The sequence below is a fragment of the Procambarus clarkii genome, chromosome 69 (assembly GCF_040958095.1).
Source record: "Procambarus clarkii isolate CNS0578487 chromosome 69, FALCON_Pclarkii_2.0, whole genome shotgun sequence".
Taxonomy (NCBI): Eukaryota; Metazoa; Arthropoda; class Malacostraca; order Decapoda; family Cambaridae; genus Procambarus; species Procambarus clarkii.
Genome location: NC_091218.1, coordinates 3165636 through 3181785, shown reverse-complemented (window position 1 = coordinate 3181785; position 16150 = coordinate 3165636). Strand labels below are relative to the sequence as shown.

Sequence of the window (16150 nt, the reverse complement as noted above, 5' to 3'; positions counted from 1 at the left end):
GGGTGCCAGTGTACACTAGTTGTGTGCACTAGTGTCGTTGTGTTCACTAGTAGTGGTGTTGTGTTCACTAGTAGTGGTGTTGTGTTCACTGGTGGTAGTGTACTCACCTATTTGTGCTTGCGGGGGTTGAGCATTGGCTCTTTGATCCCGCCTCTCAACTTTCAATCAACTGGTGTACAGATTCCTGAGCCTATTGGGCTCTATCATATCTACATTTGAAACTGTGTATGGAGTCTGCCTCCACCACATCACTGCCTAATGCATTCCATCCGTTAACTACTCTGACACTGAAAAAGTTCCTTCTAACGTCTCTGTGGCTCATGTGGGTACTCAGTTTCCACCTGTGTCCCCTTGTTCGCGTCCCACCAGTGTTGAATAGTTTATCCTTGTTTACCCGGTCGATTCGTCTGAGGATTTTGTAGGTTGTGATCATGTCTCCCCTTACTCTTCTCTCTTCCAGTGTCGTAAGATGCATTTCCCGCAGCCTTTCCTCGTAACTCATGCTTCTTAGTTCTGGGACTAGTCTAGTGGCATACCTTTGGACTTTTTCCTGCTTCGTCTTGTGCTTGACAAGGTACGGGCTCCATGCTGGGGCCGCATACTCCAAGATTGGTCTTACATATGTGGTGTACAAGATTCTGAATGATTCCTTACACAGGTTCCTGAACGCTGTTCTGATGTTAGCCAGCCTCGCATATGCCGCAGACGTTATTCTTTTTATGTGGGCTTCAGGAGACAGGTTTGGTGTGATATCATCTCCTAGATCTTTCTCTCTGTCCGTTTCATTAAGTACTTCATCTCCTATTCTGTATCCTGTGTCTGGCCTTCTGTTTCCACTGCCTAGTTTCATTACTTTGCATTTACTCGGGTTGAACTTCAACTGTGTGTTCACTAGTGGTGGTGTGTTCACTGGTGTTGATGTGTTCACTATAGGTGTTGCGTTCACTGGTGTTGATGTGTTCACTGGGGCAACGATAGCACTGAGTCTGCTGTTATATGCCGTGGCTTGTGATGCATCCTCATGCACCAAGTTGCAACCTATTGAACTCGCCTGAGACAAGTTCAGGCCCTGCAGAATTTGAAGTATGTCCTCCTGGGTCTTTCTTTCAACGTGTCAAAGGACATTCGGCCACCAGGCGGCACCCTTGGCTGAGACATCTTATACGCACCCCATAAACACACTCCTTCGCCTGCGACACCCAGATAGTGGAAGAGCCCCACGGGATCGGAAGCACCTGGGCATCCCGATAAGGGCCAAACACCAGACTTTCATGGGACACAACCCCAGCAACCGGAACAAGGCTTTCCCCAGACCGGGACAACGAAGGATAGGGAACCACAGGGGATGGAGGCGCGGCATCGCCCCACCACTGGGCACAGGAGCTGAGGCTCCCGGCACACATCCTTCCCCAACACCACAACGAGGTCCCGATCATCAGGGGCAAGCCCCCACTGCGGGGATTCAACAGCAGGAGGCACAGGAAGCAACTCAGAACCCCTTACAGCCCTCGTCATCTACGGCGGGGAGCGCCAGGGCACCATACCCTCCCCACCTCCTCTCAAGGCACTCCACGAAAGGGAGACACACTCCGAGCCTGTCATGAATGCTTCAAGACAGGCCGCACCATACCACTTCCACCAGGCCCCTCCTAAGGCACGGCCACCATCTTCGCGTCCCCATAATCCACACCCCTCGCCGTCCGAAGAATTCACAGAGGCCGCATCACCCACACTGTCCACGTCATCCAGGGAAACAACCTCAAAACACTGGCGTGCACGCTTCTGTCTAGGCATGAAAGCATCAGAACTACAGTCGTTGATACACACAGGCACGGCAGGCACCTCCCGCTGCAAAAGCACCCCCTCTATAACAGAAGAACCCGCATCCCCGGGAGCCGGGACCACATCCACAAGCGGGGGCGAGACAAGGACTTCCACTGGGACATCCTTCATTACATGCAGCGCAGGCGATGGCCCGACAACCACACATCCCGGCTCAACAACCCCAGGAGCACTGTGGAGAAATGCCCGACAGACCACTGAAACATTATCTAACACACTGCACAGTTACAAACCCATTAAGATTTCAACTTAGATTCAACAGAGCAGAAGAAGTTGTTAAACACATGGCAAAATCTTACTGAAGCGACCATACAAGTCATAAATACTCATACTCCGCCCAAGTAAAACAGAAACAAGCAACACTTAGTGGGCCAGCCAGAGGCTTTGGGCCCGCGCAGGAATATCCCTGCCCCCCCCACCCCCCCACCCCAAAAAAAACAAAAAACAGGGGCCACGGCAGTTACCAGATGCGGCGCACAAGCTGTAGAACCAGCCTCAACAGGCGGAGCAGCAGACGGGCAATCAGGCGCCTCAAGCACAGTACCCACTCCATCCTCAGTACCGTCCGAACGCAACACGGGCGGAAAATCCTACGCACAAAAAACATGCACCCTACAAGTTGGTCCCACGACGCACGCTGCAGCCAGATGACTCTCGTGATCACACCGATAACAAGTGTGCAGTTGTCCCCGATACAGGCAGCGGAGAGTGTAACCCAAGACGGTCACTGACGACGGAACACCTTCCGAACTGACGACGGAAGGCCAGACCAGCCGACGATGTCCTCTTCACTGTAAGCCGAGAAGTCCCCATGGCAAATCCAAACGCCATCCTGTCAGTGGCAAACCATCACCAGGCAGGACAACCAGCAATCGTCCAACGTAAACACTAGCTAGGAGCGGAGCGACCTCAGGAACATCCGACCCGGCTGGTGGTTGCCACCCCATCGTATACAGCTCTTGCTTGAGTGTTCACACTCGCTGAACACAAGTCGTCAACACTACAAAGATCAGTCACCAGGCACTCGTGTTTTCACTGCTCTAAGCAACTGCCACCGTCTAGTAGAGTTGTGCATGAACAATATTGGTGACGGTAAAATTGTCGGATTTGAAGATACATTGCACAACGTGAAGTAGTGTTTTGTGTAGCCATTTTGAGCAAGAGTTGAGGTTAAAAGTAAAAGTACAGTTTGTCTGATGACATATCAGTTCAGAAGTAATATTATTTACTATAGTCAAAATCATAGTTGTCAACATATCTTGGACTGGTTCTGCTTGAAATATGCGCTAATAGTACTGTAGAGGGAATTCTTCTGGAATAGAAAATTGGATGTGAAGAACCTTATTGGAATTGGAACAAGAGTGTTATGATTCCAATTAATTATTGAGTTTACACAAGATTAATCGTAAGTTATATCACTCGATTCGATGTGTATGCTACTCTTATGGCAAGTGTTGCAGCCAAGCAAAGACCTCTTACGGCAAGTGTTGCAGCCAAGCAAAGACCTCTTATGGCAAGTGTTGCAGCCAAGCAAAGACCTCTTACGTCAAGTGTTGCAGCCAAACAAAGACTTCTTATGGGAAGTGTTGCAGGCAAACAAAGACTTCTTATGGCAAGTTATGCAGGCAAACAAAGACGTAATAAACATGTAAATTTAGTTGATTGGAATTTCAGACTTCTTCTGCAAAGAATTTCTTCACTTTATAGATGCCTTCCGGTTCAAATCCATTTAAAGAAATTATCAAATGTGCCGCCATCTCTGCATTAATATTAACACAGGCAAATGCTGAAGCAGAAAAGGTTTTCAGGTTGAGTTACATAAAATCAAAGTCTCTGGAATGAAATTGGAACTGGTATATACCATTTTAATAAAATAGTTTATCCAGATTAGAGGAATGTTGCGACTCCTAGGAACTTCCATCTAAGTTGTTGAATGACGGGAACACTCTTCCCACTCAACACCTTGAAGTGTCTTCTTAACCTGGCCCATAGAGTGCCGAAGATAAAGTTGAAGATTGTTTGTTGCTTAATGTAAAAATATTAAGTAGCATTTTTAGTTTTTTTTATTACATTTCAGGAATTTATTTTCGTAAACTATGCTGGAGAATTATTAGTACACAAGAATTTTTAGTTGTGTTTTCGCAAAATTAGATAATTTTTTATTTTATTGATGTCTCTTAGTTGTAAACTTGAGAATTGTTGGCAACCTTATGAGGGATTTGGCAGTTGTCCTTCCCGCAGTCTTAGATGATTGACAGAACCCTTCAATTACTCTGCTTGCCTTGTTGCATGCGATTCCTTATTTTTTGGCTTATCTAGCTTAAAGTTCATATTTTTACCGCTCAAAAATATCAATAATGCCCATTGTTTTCTCAGGTAATGTTCTTTACATACAGATACCACTCTGGGTCCTAAATATAGAACCTACATATTTTTAAATCTAAAAAAAGGTTCATAGATTTTAAATCTACGAGACTGTAAAATATACTTACTGAAGTAGAGTAACGTCCCAAACACGGCCAGCCTCGCATATTAGTCTCCTAAACCTTCCCGTAGACTTACGTACCACATTTCTGTAAAGTAATTTAAAATAAGAACGCTGTTAAGGTTTCCTTTACTAAAACGGCTCACTATTTTAATAGTTGTGATTTCCTGTTGTAAGTAGTGTGTGCATTCGGTATGTTTAAAGCGATAATAAGCTAATTATAGGATCTGACCAGTTAATTTTAGTACAATTCGTCCAACACTTGACCCAGATGGAATAGATTTTCATAATGTTTCATTCGTTTCAGATTTTAGCCTATAATATCTAGGTTTTAGATTAGCCACATTGTAAGTGATAGTGCCCAACAAGTTTGGATCTTTAAGTATTTCTAATACTTCCATCATATATATGGGTAATAAATATTACCACCTAAAGTGGTTTAATATTTGGATAATATTCCTGGACATAACATTTTTTCCGATACTAAAGCCAGGACAAGCTTTACACTTGTCCCCTTCTATGGGACAGAAGGGGAACAACACTGGAGCACTAGTAGAGCAGGAGCTAGTCCACCGGCCCACAATACATTGTCCAGGAACAACACGGGAGCACCAAGAGAGCAAGAGCTAGTCCACCGGGGCCACAATACATTGTCCAGGAACAACACTGGAGCACCAGTAGAGCAAGAGCTAGTCCACCGGGGCCACAATACATTGTCCAGGAACAACACTGGAGCACCAGTAGAGCAAGAGCTAGTCCACCGGGGCCACAATACATTGTCCAGGAACAACACTGGAGCACCAGTAGAGCAGGAGCTAGTCCACCGGGGCTACAATACATTGTCCAGGAACAACACTGGAGCACCAGTAGAGCAGGAGCTAGTCCACCGGGGCAACAATACATTGGTCCGGCGTTCGAATCCCGGGCTTGGTGAGACGTTTGTCAACGTTTTACTTATAATATGAGCGGATGCCTCTGTCCATCAGGCCTTGGTGGATAGATACGTGATGGTGAGCTAACTCATGTGAGCTGCGTTCTGGGGACGATGAGCCACTGACAACGGCCACCTTGGTACGCCGGACGGGCTTCCTATCCCACACAACACCAAATACCAAAGGGACACAATGTTAGAACATGGGCACGAGGGATATTAAAGACTGACGATTGTAAGAGGCGAGGCAACGTTTGTTTACCTACAGAGACTCAGTCACGTGTGTGTGAATATCATGATAACACTTTCCTGGGAGTGACCAGCTGCCTCTTGTGGGTCAATAGTAGCTTCCTCTTGTGGGTCAATAGTGGCTGTCTCGTGTGGGTCAATAGTAGCTGCCTCTTGTGGGTCAATAGTAGCTGCCTCGTGTGGGTCAATAGTCGCTGTCTCGTGTGGGTCAATAGTAGCTGCCTCTTGTGGGTCAATAGTAGCTGCCTCATGTGGGTCAATAGTAGCTGCCTCTTGTGGGTCAATAGTAGCTGCCTCTTGTGAGTTAAGAGTGGCTACCTCGTGTGGGTCAATAGTAGCTGCCTCGTGTGTGTCAATAGTAGCTGCCTCGTGTGCATCAATAGTAGCTGCCTCGTGTGGGTCAGTAGTAGCTGCCTCGTGTTGGTCAATAGTAGCTGCCTTGTGTGAGTCAATAGTAGCTGCCTCGTGTGGGTCAATAGTAGCTGCCTCGTGTGGGTCAATAGTAGCTGCCTCGTGTGGATCAATAGTAGCTGCCTCGTATGGGTCAATAGTAGCTGCCTCGTTTGGGTCAATAGTAGCTGCCTCGTGTGGGTCAATAGTAGCTGCCTCGTGTGGGTCAAGAGAAGCTGCCTCGTGTGAGTCAATATCACTTCAAGTTGATCTAGATAGGGTTTTGAAATGGTCAAAGGATTGGCAGATGCAGTTTAATGCTGATAAATGTAAAGTTCTGAGGTTAGGTAATGATGATAGAGTTACAAGATACGAGCTAGATGGTGTTGAGATTGCGAAGTCGGATTGCGAAAGGGATCTGGGAGTTATGATTAGTAAGAATTTAAAACAAAAGGATCAATGCATAAATGTTCGTAATAAGGCAAATCGGACACTTGGATTTATTAATCGCAGCGTTAGTAACAAGACACCTGGTGTGGTTCTCAAGCTATATCTTGCTCTAGTTAGGCCCCATTTAGATTATGCAGTTCAGTTTTGGTCGCCACATTATAGAATGGATATAAATTCACTTGAACGTGTCCAGCGTAGGATGACTAAGTTAATTCCCCAAATTAGAAATCTTTCATATGAAGAAAGATTAACAAAGCTTAAGTTGCATTCACTGGAAAGGCGAAGAGTTAGGGGTGACATGATAGAGGTTTACAAGTGGGTGAATGGACATAACAAAGGGGATATTAATAGGGTATTAAAAGTATCAAAACAAGACAGAACACGAAACAATGGGTATAAATTGGATAAGTTTAGATTTAGGAAAGACTTGGTTAAATACTGGTTCAGTAACAGGGTTGTTGATTTGTGGAACCAATTACCGCGTAACGTGCTGGAGGTGGGGGTCCCTCGATTGTTTCAAGCGCAGGTTGGACAAGTATATGAGTGGGATTGGGTGTTTATAAATAAGAGCTGCCTCGTATGGGCCAGTAGGCCTTCTGCAGTTGCCTTTTTTCTTATGTTTTTATGTTAATAGTAGCTGCCTCGTGTGGGTCAAGAGAAGCTGCCTCTTGTGGGTCAATAGTAGCTACCTCGTTTGGGTCAGTAGTAGTTGCCTCGTGTAGTTCAATAGTACCTGCCTCGTGTGGTTCAATAGTAGCTGCCTAGTGTCGATCAACAGTAGCTGCCTCGTGTGGGTCAATAGTAGCTGCCTCGTGTGGGTCAATAGTAGGTGCCTATTGTGGGTGAATAGTAGCTGCCTCACATGGGTCAGTAGTAGCTGCTTCGTGTGGGTCAATAGTAGCTGCCTCGTGTGGCTCAATAGTAGCTGCCTCGTGTGGGTCATGAGGAAGCTACGAGTAGAGACTACGGGAATTAATCCTCACGTCACTGGGAGACAGAAGTGTTAGAGGGGACATGATCACCACATACAAGATTCTCAGTGGAATTGGTAGGGTAGATAAAGACAGACAATTTACCACAAGAGCACACGCAGTAGGGGACACAAGTGGAAATTGAGTGCCCAAATGAGCCATAGAGACGTTAGAAAGATTTTTTCAGTGAAGAGTAGTAGTGAAATGGAATGCATTAGAAAGTGATGTGGTGGAAGCTGACTCCATACGCAGCTTCAAGTGAAGATATGATAGAGCCCTGTAGGCTCAGGAACCTGTATATAAGTTGATTGACAGTTGAGAGGCGGGACCAAAGAGCTAGAGCTCAACTCCCGCAAGCACAATTAGGTGAGTACACACTCGAGGCTGAACACTATAACCGGTTACTGTACCTGGCCCCTGGCCTAGACCCCAACACACACACACACACACACACACACACACACACACACACACACACACACACACACACACACACACACACACACACACACACACACACACAGGAATATGATAGAAACAACATGGCCACCATTAACATAATAGAAAGAGCAGCTTCTGTTGCTAGCAGGAATGGATATGGACTACTAATTATGGGAGACTTCAACCATGGGAAGATAGATTGGAAGAACAGAGACCCACATGGAGGACCAGAAACATGGAGAGCTAAGCTGCTGGACGTGGCAACAAGAAACTTTCTAAGCCAGCACATCAAATAACCAACAAGAATGAGAGGAGAATATGAACCAGCAATGCTTGATTTGATATTTACCCTAAATGAGTGGGATATAAGAGAAGTTAAGATGGAAGCGCCCTTGGGAATGAGTGACCACAGTGTATTGAACTTTGAGTACCTGGTAGAGCTAGGACTTATCTCCCCCAAAAAAGAACTAGGAATCAATAGGCTGGCATACCGAAAGGGAAATTATGAACAGATAAGAAGTTTCCTAAGTGAAATACCTTGGGACACAGACCTCAGAGATAAGTCTGTACAGGGTATGATGGACTATGTTACCTAAAAGTGTCAGGAGGCAGTAAACAGGTTCATCCCGGCCCAAAGGGAAAAATCCGAGAAGCAACAGAAGAATCCATGGTATAATAGGGCATGTATGGAAGCGAAGAAACTGAACAAAAGGGCGTGGAGGAACTTCCGGAATAACAGAACACTAGAGAGCAGAGAGAGAACCAGGAATGAGTACGTCAGGGTGCGAAGAGAAGCAGATAAATTTTTGAAAATGATATAGCAAACAAAGCCAAGACCAAACCAAAGCTACTCCACAGTCACATCAGAAGGAAAACAACAGGGAAAGAACAGGTATTGAAACTTCGAACAAGTGATGACAGGTATACAGAGAATGACAGAGAGGTGTGTGAAGAACTCAACAAGAGGTTCCAGGAGGTCTTCACAATAGAACAATGTGAGGTCACTGCGCTAGGAGAAAGGGAGGTAAACCAGGCGGCCTTGGAAGAGTTCGAAATTACGAGAGAGGAGGTCAAGAGACACCTGCTGGATCTGGATGTTAGAAAGGCTGTTGGTCCAGATGGGATCTCACCATGGATACTGATAGAGTGTGCAGAGGCACTTTGCTTGCCACTCTCCATAGTGTATAGTAAGTCACTGGAGACGGTAGACCTACCAGAAATATGGAAGACGGCGAATATGGTCCCAATATACAAAAAGGGCGACAGGCAAGAGGCACTGAACTACAGGCCAGTGTCCTTGACTTGTATACCATGCAAGGTGATGGAGAAGATCGTGAGAAAAAACCTGGTAACACATCTGGAGAGAAGGGACTTCGTGACAAATCGCCAACATGGGTTCAGGGAGGGTAAATCTTGCCTTACAGGCTTGATAGAATTCTACGATCAGGTGACAAAGATTAAGCAAGAAAGAGAGGGCTGGGCGGACTGCATTTTCTTGGATTGTCGGAAAGCCTTTGACACAGTACCGCATAAGAGGCTGGTACATAAGCTGGAGAGACAGGCAGGTGTAGCTGGTAAGGTGCTCCAGTGGATAAGGGAGTATCTAAGCAATAGGAAGCAGAGAGTTACGGTGAGGGGTGAGACCTCCGACTGGCGTGAAGTCACCAGTGGAGTCCCACAGGGCTCTGTACTCGGTCCTATCTTGTTTCTGATATATGTAAATGATCTCCCAGAGGGTATCGATTCATTTCTCTCAATGTTTGCGGACGATGCTAAAATTATGAGAAGGATTAAAACAGAAGAGGACTGTTTGAGGCTTCAAGAAGACCTAGACAAGCTGAAGGAATGGTCGAACAAATGGTTGTTAGAGTTTAACCCAACCAAATGTAATGTAATGAAGATAGGTGTAGGGAGCAGGTGGCTAGATACTAGGTATCATCTGGGAGAGGAAATTCTTCAGGAGTCAGAGAAGGAAAAAGACTTGGGGGTTGATATCACGCCAGACCTGTCTCCTGCAGCACATATCAAAGGGATAACATCAGCGGCATATGCCAGGCTGGCCAACATACGAACGGCATTCAGAAACTTGTGGAAAGAATCATTCAGAACTTTGTATACCACATATGTCAGGCCAATCCTGGAGTATGCAGCCTCAGCATGGAGTCCATATCTAGTCAAGGATAAAACTAAATTGGAAAAGGTTCAAAGGTTTGCCACCAGACTAGTACCGGAGCTGAGAGGTATGAGCTACGAGGAGAGACTACGGGAATTAAACCTCACTTCGCTGGAAGACAGAAGAGTTAGAGGGGACATGATCACAACATTCAAGATTCTGAAGGGAATTGATAGGGTAGATAAAGACAGACTATTTAACACAAGGGGACACAGGTGGAAACTGAGTGCCCAAATGAGCCACAGAGATATTCGAAAGAACTTTTTTAGTGTCAGAGTGATTGACAAATGGAATGCATTTGGCAGTGATGTGGTGGAGGCTGACTCCATACACAGTTTCAAGTGTAGATATGATAGAGCCCGATAGGCTCAGGAATCTGTACACCTGTTGATTGACGGACGAGAGGCAGGACCAAAGAGCCAGAGCTCAATCCTGGTAAACACAACTAGGTGAGTACAACTAGGTGAGTACACACACACATGCGAGGCTGAACACCATAACCGGTTACTGTACCTGGCCCCTGGCCTAGACCCCAACATAACAGTTACAGAAGGCGTTAGGGAGCCTCCAAGCTACTAGGTGGGTGTGGTAGTGGGTTTAATGTCCAGTAGAGAAATATGTGCTTTTAATACATACTCACACTTGCTCGTACTTCACATTAATAGAAATAAACTATATTAATATTGTTGAAGTGACTTGTTACTTGTGAATTATTTGTAAGTGAGGCGGCCTCATGTGAGGTGAGGTGAATGACGTCACAGGTAGTTGACCCATCAGGCCAAGGTAGTCAAGAGGCGCGGCGGGCAGTGTGGCGCGGGCCGTCGTGGGGAGAGGTGCTGCTCACCGCCCACCACAGGCCAAGATAGTCAAGAGGCGCGGCGGGCAGTGTGGCGCGGGCCGTCGTGGGGAGAGGTGCTGCTCACCGCCCGCCTCACTGGTGTTACTAATTAGTCACCTGTACAGTGCTGTAGATCAGGTTATCTGCGCCAGGCTTACAGGCAAGTTACTCTAGATGTTTAGTTATTTTATTACATTGTTTTCTGTTGGTAGAACAATATTTGCTGATTTTCTAATTAACCATGGCTACAAAATATTAAAACTTTATTTAAAATAATTCAATTAGCTCTGGTTTACTTGTTAGTAAATATGATAGTGTAATATACCTTTGTCTATTAGTAGACACTTTTACCTTGCTCAGGACTTTTCATGAAGCTTATTAAAACAAAATTAAATTCTAAAACGACTGCTACGTGATTACCTGTTCCATAACAGCGGCGTGTTAACTTTATAGTGAAATTGAACCTTCGACCAAAAGCAGGTGGAAAAAGTTTACAAATTATTATAGTTAAATTCTGGCAGTTACAGGGTGTTTCTTGTGAATTATCAGACTTCAGGCTTTGAAATTCTGACCAAAGACTTATAATTTAGCAAGTGTCACTCTTCACCCCCCCCTCCCTCCGACAATCCTATGTGAAAGCAACTAGCCATCCTGACTCAATGTCGTCCACGCTGCAGCCAACACCAGAGACGCCATAATTAACATTAACCTCCTGTGTAACTAAACACTATATTTTGTCCAATACAAGTAAATATTAATGTATATTTATATAGTGTATAGGTCTGATAGTAGTTGGAAATTATAGCTCCCGAGTGTATTCCAACCAGTCTCCCTTCCGTAATAAATAACTATGTATAATAATAGTTCACGTATGAAAAACTATTTTAAATGAATCTTAGTGTTAAAATGTATGAACTGTTGTGGGTCAGGGCACGGAGGAGCATAGATTGAGGACAAGTTATGTGTGAAGCGTTCTTCACGTTCATGTTTGGCTGCCGGGTTAACGATCATATGGCCGTTGTTGAGAACGTTCATGTTTGGCTGCCGGGTTAACGACCACTTGGCCGTTGTTGAGAACGTTCATGTTTGGCTGCAAGGGTTAACGACCACTTGGCCGTTGTTGAGAACGTTCATGTTTGGCTGCCGGGTTAACGACCACTTGGCCGTTGTTGAGAACAGTCATGTTTGGCTGCCGGGTTAACGACCACTTGGCCGTTGTTGAGAACGTTCATGTTTGGCTGCCGGGTTAACAACCACTTGGCCGTTGTTGAGAACAGTCATGTTTGGCTGCCGGGTTAACGACCACTTGGCCGTTGTTGAGAACAGTCATGTTTGGCTGCCTGGGTTAATGTTCACTAGGCCGTTGTTGAGAACGGCCTGTAGATGAGTCAAGTCTGAGGTTGGGTTTTGCCATAGTGGTAAGTCGGGTTTTTAGATCAACCAGTCTGACCTGATCGATTGTTTAGCGGGATATTTCTCAAACTTTTCATGAAACCTGGTTGATACCTGGTTGATGGGGTTCTGGGAGTTCTTCTACTCCCCAAGCCCGGCCCGAGGCCAGGCTTGACTTGTGAGAGTTTGGTCCACTAGGCTGTTGCTTGGAGCGGCCCGCAGGCCCACATACCCACCACAGCCCGGTTGGTCCGGCACTCCTTGGAGGAATAAATCTAGTTTCCTCTTGAAGATGTCCACGGTTGTTCCGGCAATATTTCTTATGCTTGCTGGGAGGACGTTGAACAACCGCGGATCTCTGATGTTTATACAGTGTTCTCTGATTGTGCCTATGGCACCTCTGCTCTTCACTGGTTCTATTCTACATTTTCTTCCATATCGTTCACTCCAGTACGTTGTTATTTTTCTGTGTAGATTTGGTACTTGGACCTCCAGTATCTTCCAGGTGTATATTATTTGATATCTCTCTTCTTCTTTCTAGTGAGTACATTTGGAGAGCTTTGAGACGATCCCAATAATTTAGGTGCTTTATTGCGTCTATGCGTGCCGTATATGTTCTCTGTATTCCCTCTATTTCAGCAATCTCTCCTGCTCTGAAGGGGAAAGTGAGTACTGAGCAGTACTCAAGACAGGACGATACAAGTGCCTTGAAGAGTACACCATTGTGATGGGATCCCTGGATTTGAAAGTTCTCGTAATCCATCCTATCATTTTTCTGGCTGTCGCAATATTTGCTTGGTTATGCTCCTTAAACGTTAGGTCGTCAGACATTATTATTCCCAAATCCTTTACATGCTGTTTTTCTACTATGGGTACATTTGATTGTGTTTTGTACTCTGTATTATGTTTAAGGTCCTCATTTTTACGGTACCTGAGTACCTGGAATTTATCACTGTTAAACATCATGTTATTTTCTGATGCCCAGTCGATAACTTTATTAATATCAGCCTGAAGTTTTTCAATGTCTTCAGCCGAGGTAATTTTCATACTGATTTTTGTGTCATCTGCAAAGGATGATACGAAGCTGTGACTTGTATTTTTGTCTATATCTGATATGAGAATAAGGAAAAGCAGCGGTGCAAGGACTGTACCCTGAGGTACAGAGCTTTTAACTGCACTTGGACTAGATTTTATATGGTTGACCGTTACTCGCCGAGTCCTGTTTGACAGAAAACTGAGTATCCAGCGTCCTACTTTACCGGTTATTCCCATTGACTTCATTTTGTGTGCTATCACGCCATGGTCACATTTATCGAAAGCCTTTGCGAAGTCCGTGTATATCACATCAGCATTGTTTTTCTTCTAATGCCTCAGTGACTTTGTCGTAGTGCTCAAGTAGCTGTGAGAGGCACGATCTTCCCGCTCGAAATCCATGTTGGCCTGGGTTGTGAAGGTCATTGGTCTCCATGAAATTGGTGACCTGACTCCTAATCACTCTCTCAAGTACGTTTATGATGTGCGATGTTAGTGCAACTGGTCTATAATTATTTGCCAATGCTTTGCTCCCTCCCTTGTGTAGAGGGGCTATGTCTGCTACTTTAAGTGCATCTGGTATCTCTCCCGTGTCTAAGCTCTTCCTCCACACTATACTGAGTGCCTGTGCTACCGGCACTTTGCATTTCTTTAAATATTGAATTCCATGAGTCTGGACCTGGGGCCGAGTGCATGGGCATGTTTTCAATTTTTTTCAAAATTTAGTGCGTTCGTGTTTATATCAGTTATATTTACAGGGGTTTGAATATCCCGCATAAAGAAATTGTCTGGATCTTCCACCTTCATGTTTATTGGATTGCTAAACATGTCCTCATACTGCTTTTTTAGGATTTCACTAATTTCTGTCATCCTCCGTGTATGAACCTTCACTTGTATGAATAGGTCCAATACTGGCAGTGGTTTTTGCTTTTGATTTCTCATATGAGAAGAAATATTTTGGATTTTTCTTCATTTCCTGAATTGCTTTGTTCTAACTGCTTTTCTTCAGTTTCATATGAGTGTTTCAATTTCCGCTCGATTTCTTCAATCTCCCTATTTAAATTATTCCTTCTTTGACGGGAAATTCGTGTCTGCATAAGCAGTTCCGTTATTTTTTTCCTGTGTTTATAGTGTCGTCTGCGTTTTCTTTCTACGTTAGATCTCTTTCTGGCTTTCCTCAAAGGAACATGTTTCAGACAGACTTGATACGCTTCTGAAGTCAGTTTTTCTATTCCTTCTGTAGGACTTGTATTACTTAGAACAGTTCCCCATGGAATGTTTGTAAGTTCCCTGTTTATTATCTCCTAGTCTATCCTTTTATTAAAATTGAATTTACTGAATAGCCCCTCTCGCTTTATCAACGTTTTAGGTCTGAGTATTGATGGTCGTTTGCACTTCAATGAGCTTGTGAAATGTGTTCATTTTATTATTTTGAGGCATTTAATATAATTTGTAATTTCAGATATGTACGAGAGTGCATCAGTACAACGGCACTGCAGCAAGGGTCAACCAGACCCAAGAAAGTGATCTCGTACAACGGTACTGCAGGTATGGAGGGATTAAAGTTACTTGGAAAAACTAATCTCGAATCGCAGGGGTCATAATGTGTATATATTCCCACAAGTACTATAAGTGAAGGGTTTAATCATTTTAATCATTTAACTCGCTATACCATGAGGCAGTGATCTTCTAATAGGTATAGTCTAATGTAATTTGTGCATCAACCACTTAAGTGGTAAACCATTCTTTTGGCCAGTAATTTGACCATTTAGTTGTAGGTAGTGTAACATGGTTAATGTTAATCTAACATTTTTGGGTACCTTTCAATCCTCTTGCCTCCCCTCTCCATCCACCCTTCTGTTAGTCTCTTCTCTCCCACCAGTCCAATCAATTATAGACAAAAATTACCCAAGAGGGTGATGCTTCAGCTGGGGGTTAGAAGACTGTCCTGCGAGAGGAAAGTTATAGCATGAGGGGAAAGTGTCGGGGCAAAACTTAACAAGCTGAATATACCGTCGGGCAGTTTCGGGAGACTGACCACTTGGCAGCTACGTGGCCATTATCCGCATCTTGCACAAGGTATTGGTAGCTCTGGAACGCTGCAGCATTTCTACAGATCAACAGATATTGTGGTCAGGTGGCAGGCCCTGTGAAGTGTTAGAGGTGAACGTTTCTGGGTCTCCAGAACTACGTAACGTAGTTTACCTGGTTTGTTGTTAGTGCTACGTGTCCCTCATTATTGCAAGAAGACTATATAATTGGCAGAGCTCCTATGACCACAGGATAAAAGGTTTTAAAGCAGGGACACCAGACTACTCAAGGGGTCTATGGTTTTGCTGGGAATGAAGCCGTTACTAATGTCACTGGGGGATATTCCCTTGTCCATGCTAACAAAGGGGGCTCCGAAGGAAGAGAGTTCCAGGCCGGATGTTCACCGAAGGTTTCCTTCATCCAAGACTAGAGCGTGTTAACTTACTTTCGGATGCTTTCTGAAGTTGTTGGAATGTGTAACTTGGGTAGAACCTTCCTCTATAGACTGGATGTGTGTTCCTGTACAAAATGTTGTCACTGGAGAGGGGCCAGTTTCTTGGCAGCTTTTCCTATGGTAGATTCTGGGCAGTCACTTGACTGCCCCAGAGCGCCTCCAAGCCTTTCCCCTGATTACTCTGATCACTAGTTACACCTTTGACTCGGGTTCCCAGGGAGAAAGGTAGATCTCTTGAGAGAGAAACCAGGTGGCAGGATGTTTATAAACGTGAAGGTTTCAGACTTTGTAATAAATTTTTATGGGCCTCTTTCTCCATCTATATATTTATATACCCAGGTACCTAAGAAGGGCAGCTCCTCCAAATGGTAAATTTCAGGTCTGGATGAATTTAGCCCATTCATGGATGGGTTGAACTGCAGTAAACTGTAGTAAACCAACCTGTCTTTTTCGACAAAGGTCAAATGCTCG

General features: G+C 44.7%; 1 protein-coding gene across 1 annotated transcript in view; it reads left to right on the top strand.

Moving 5' to 3' along the window:
• Positions 1 to 10724: 10724 nt before the first annotated feature.
• LOC138355723 (uncharacterized) overlaps positions 10725 to 16150 on the top strand; it is a 150125-nt gene continuing 144699 nt past the window's right edge. The window contains exons 1-2 of the mRNA XM_069311026.1: positions 10725 to 10930; positions 14657 to 14742. The gene's annotated coding sequence lies outside the window, so the exon portion shown is untranslated. The remainder of the gene's footprint in view (positions 10931 to 14656; positions 14743 to 16150) is intronic.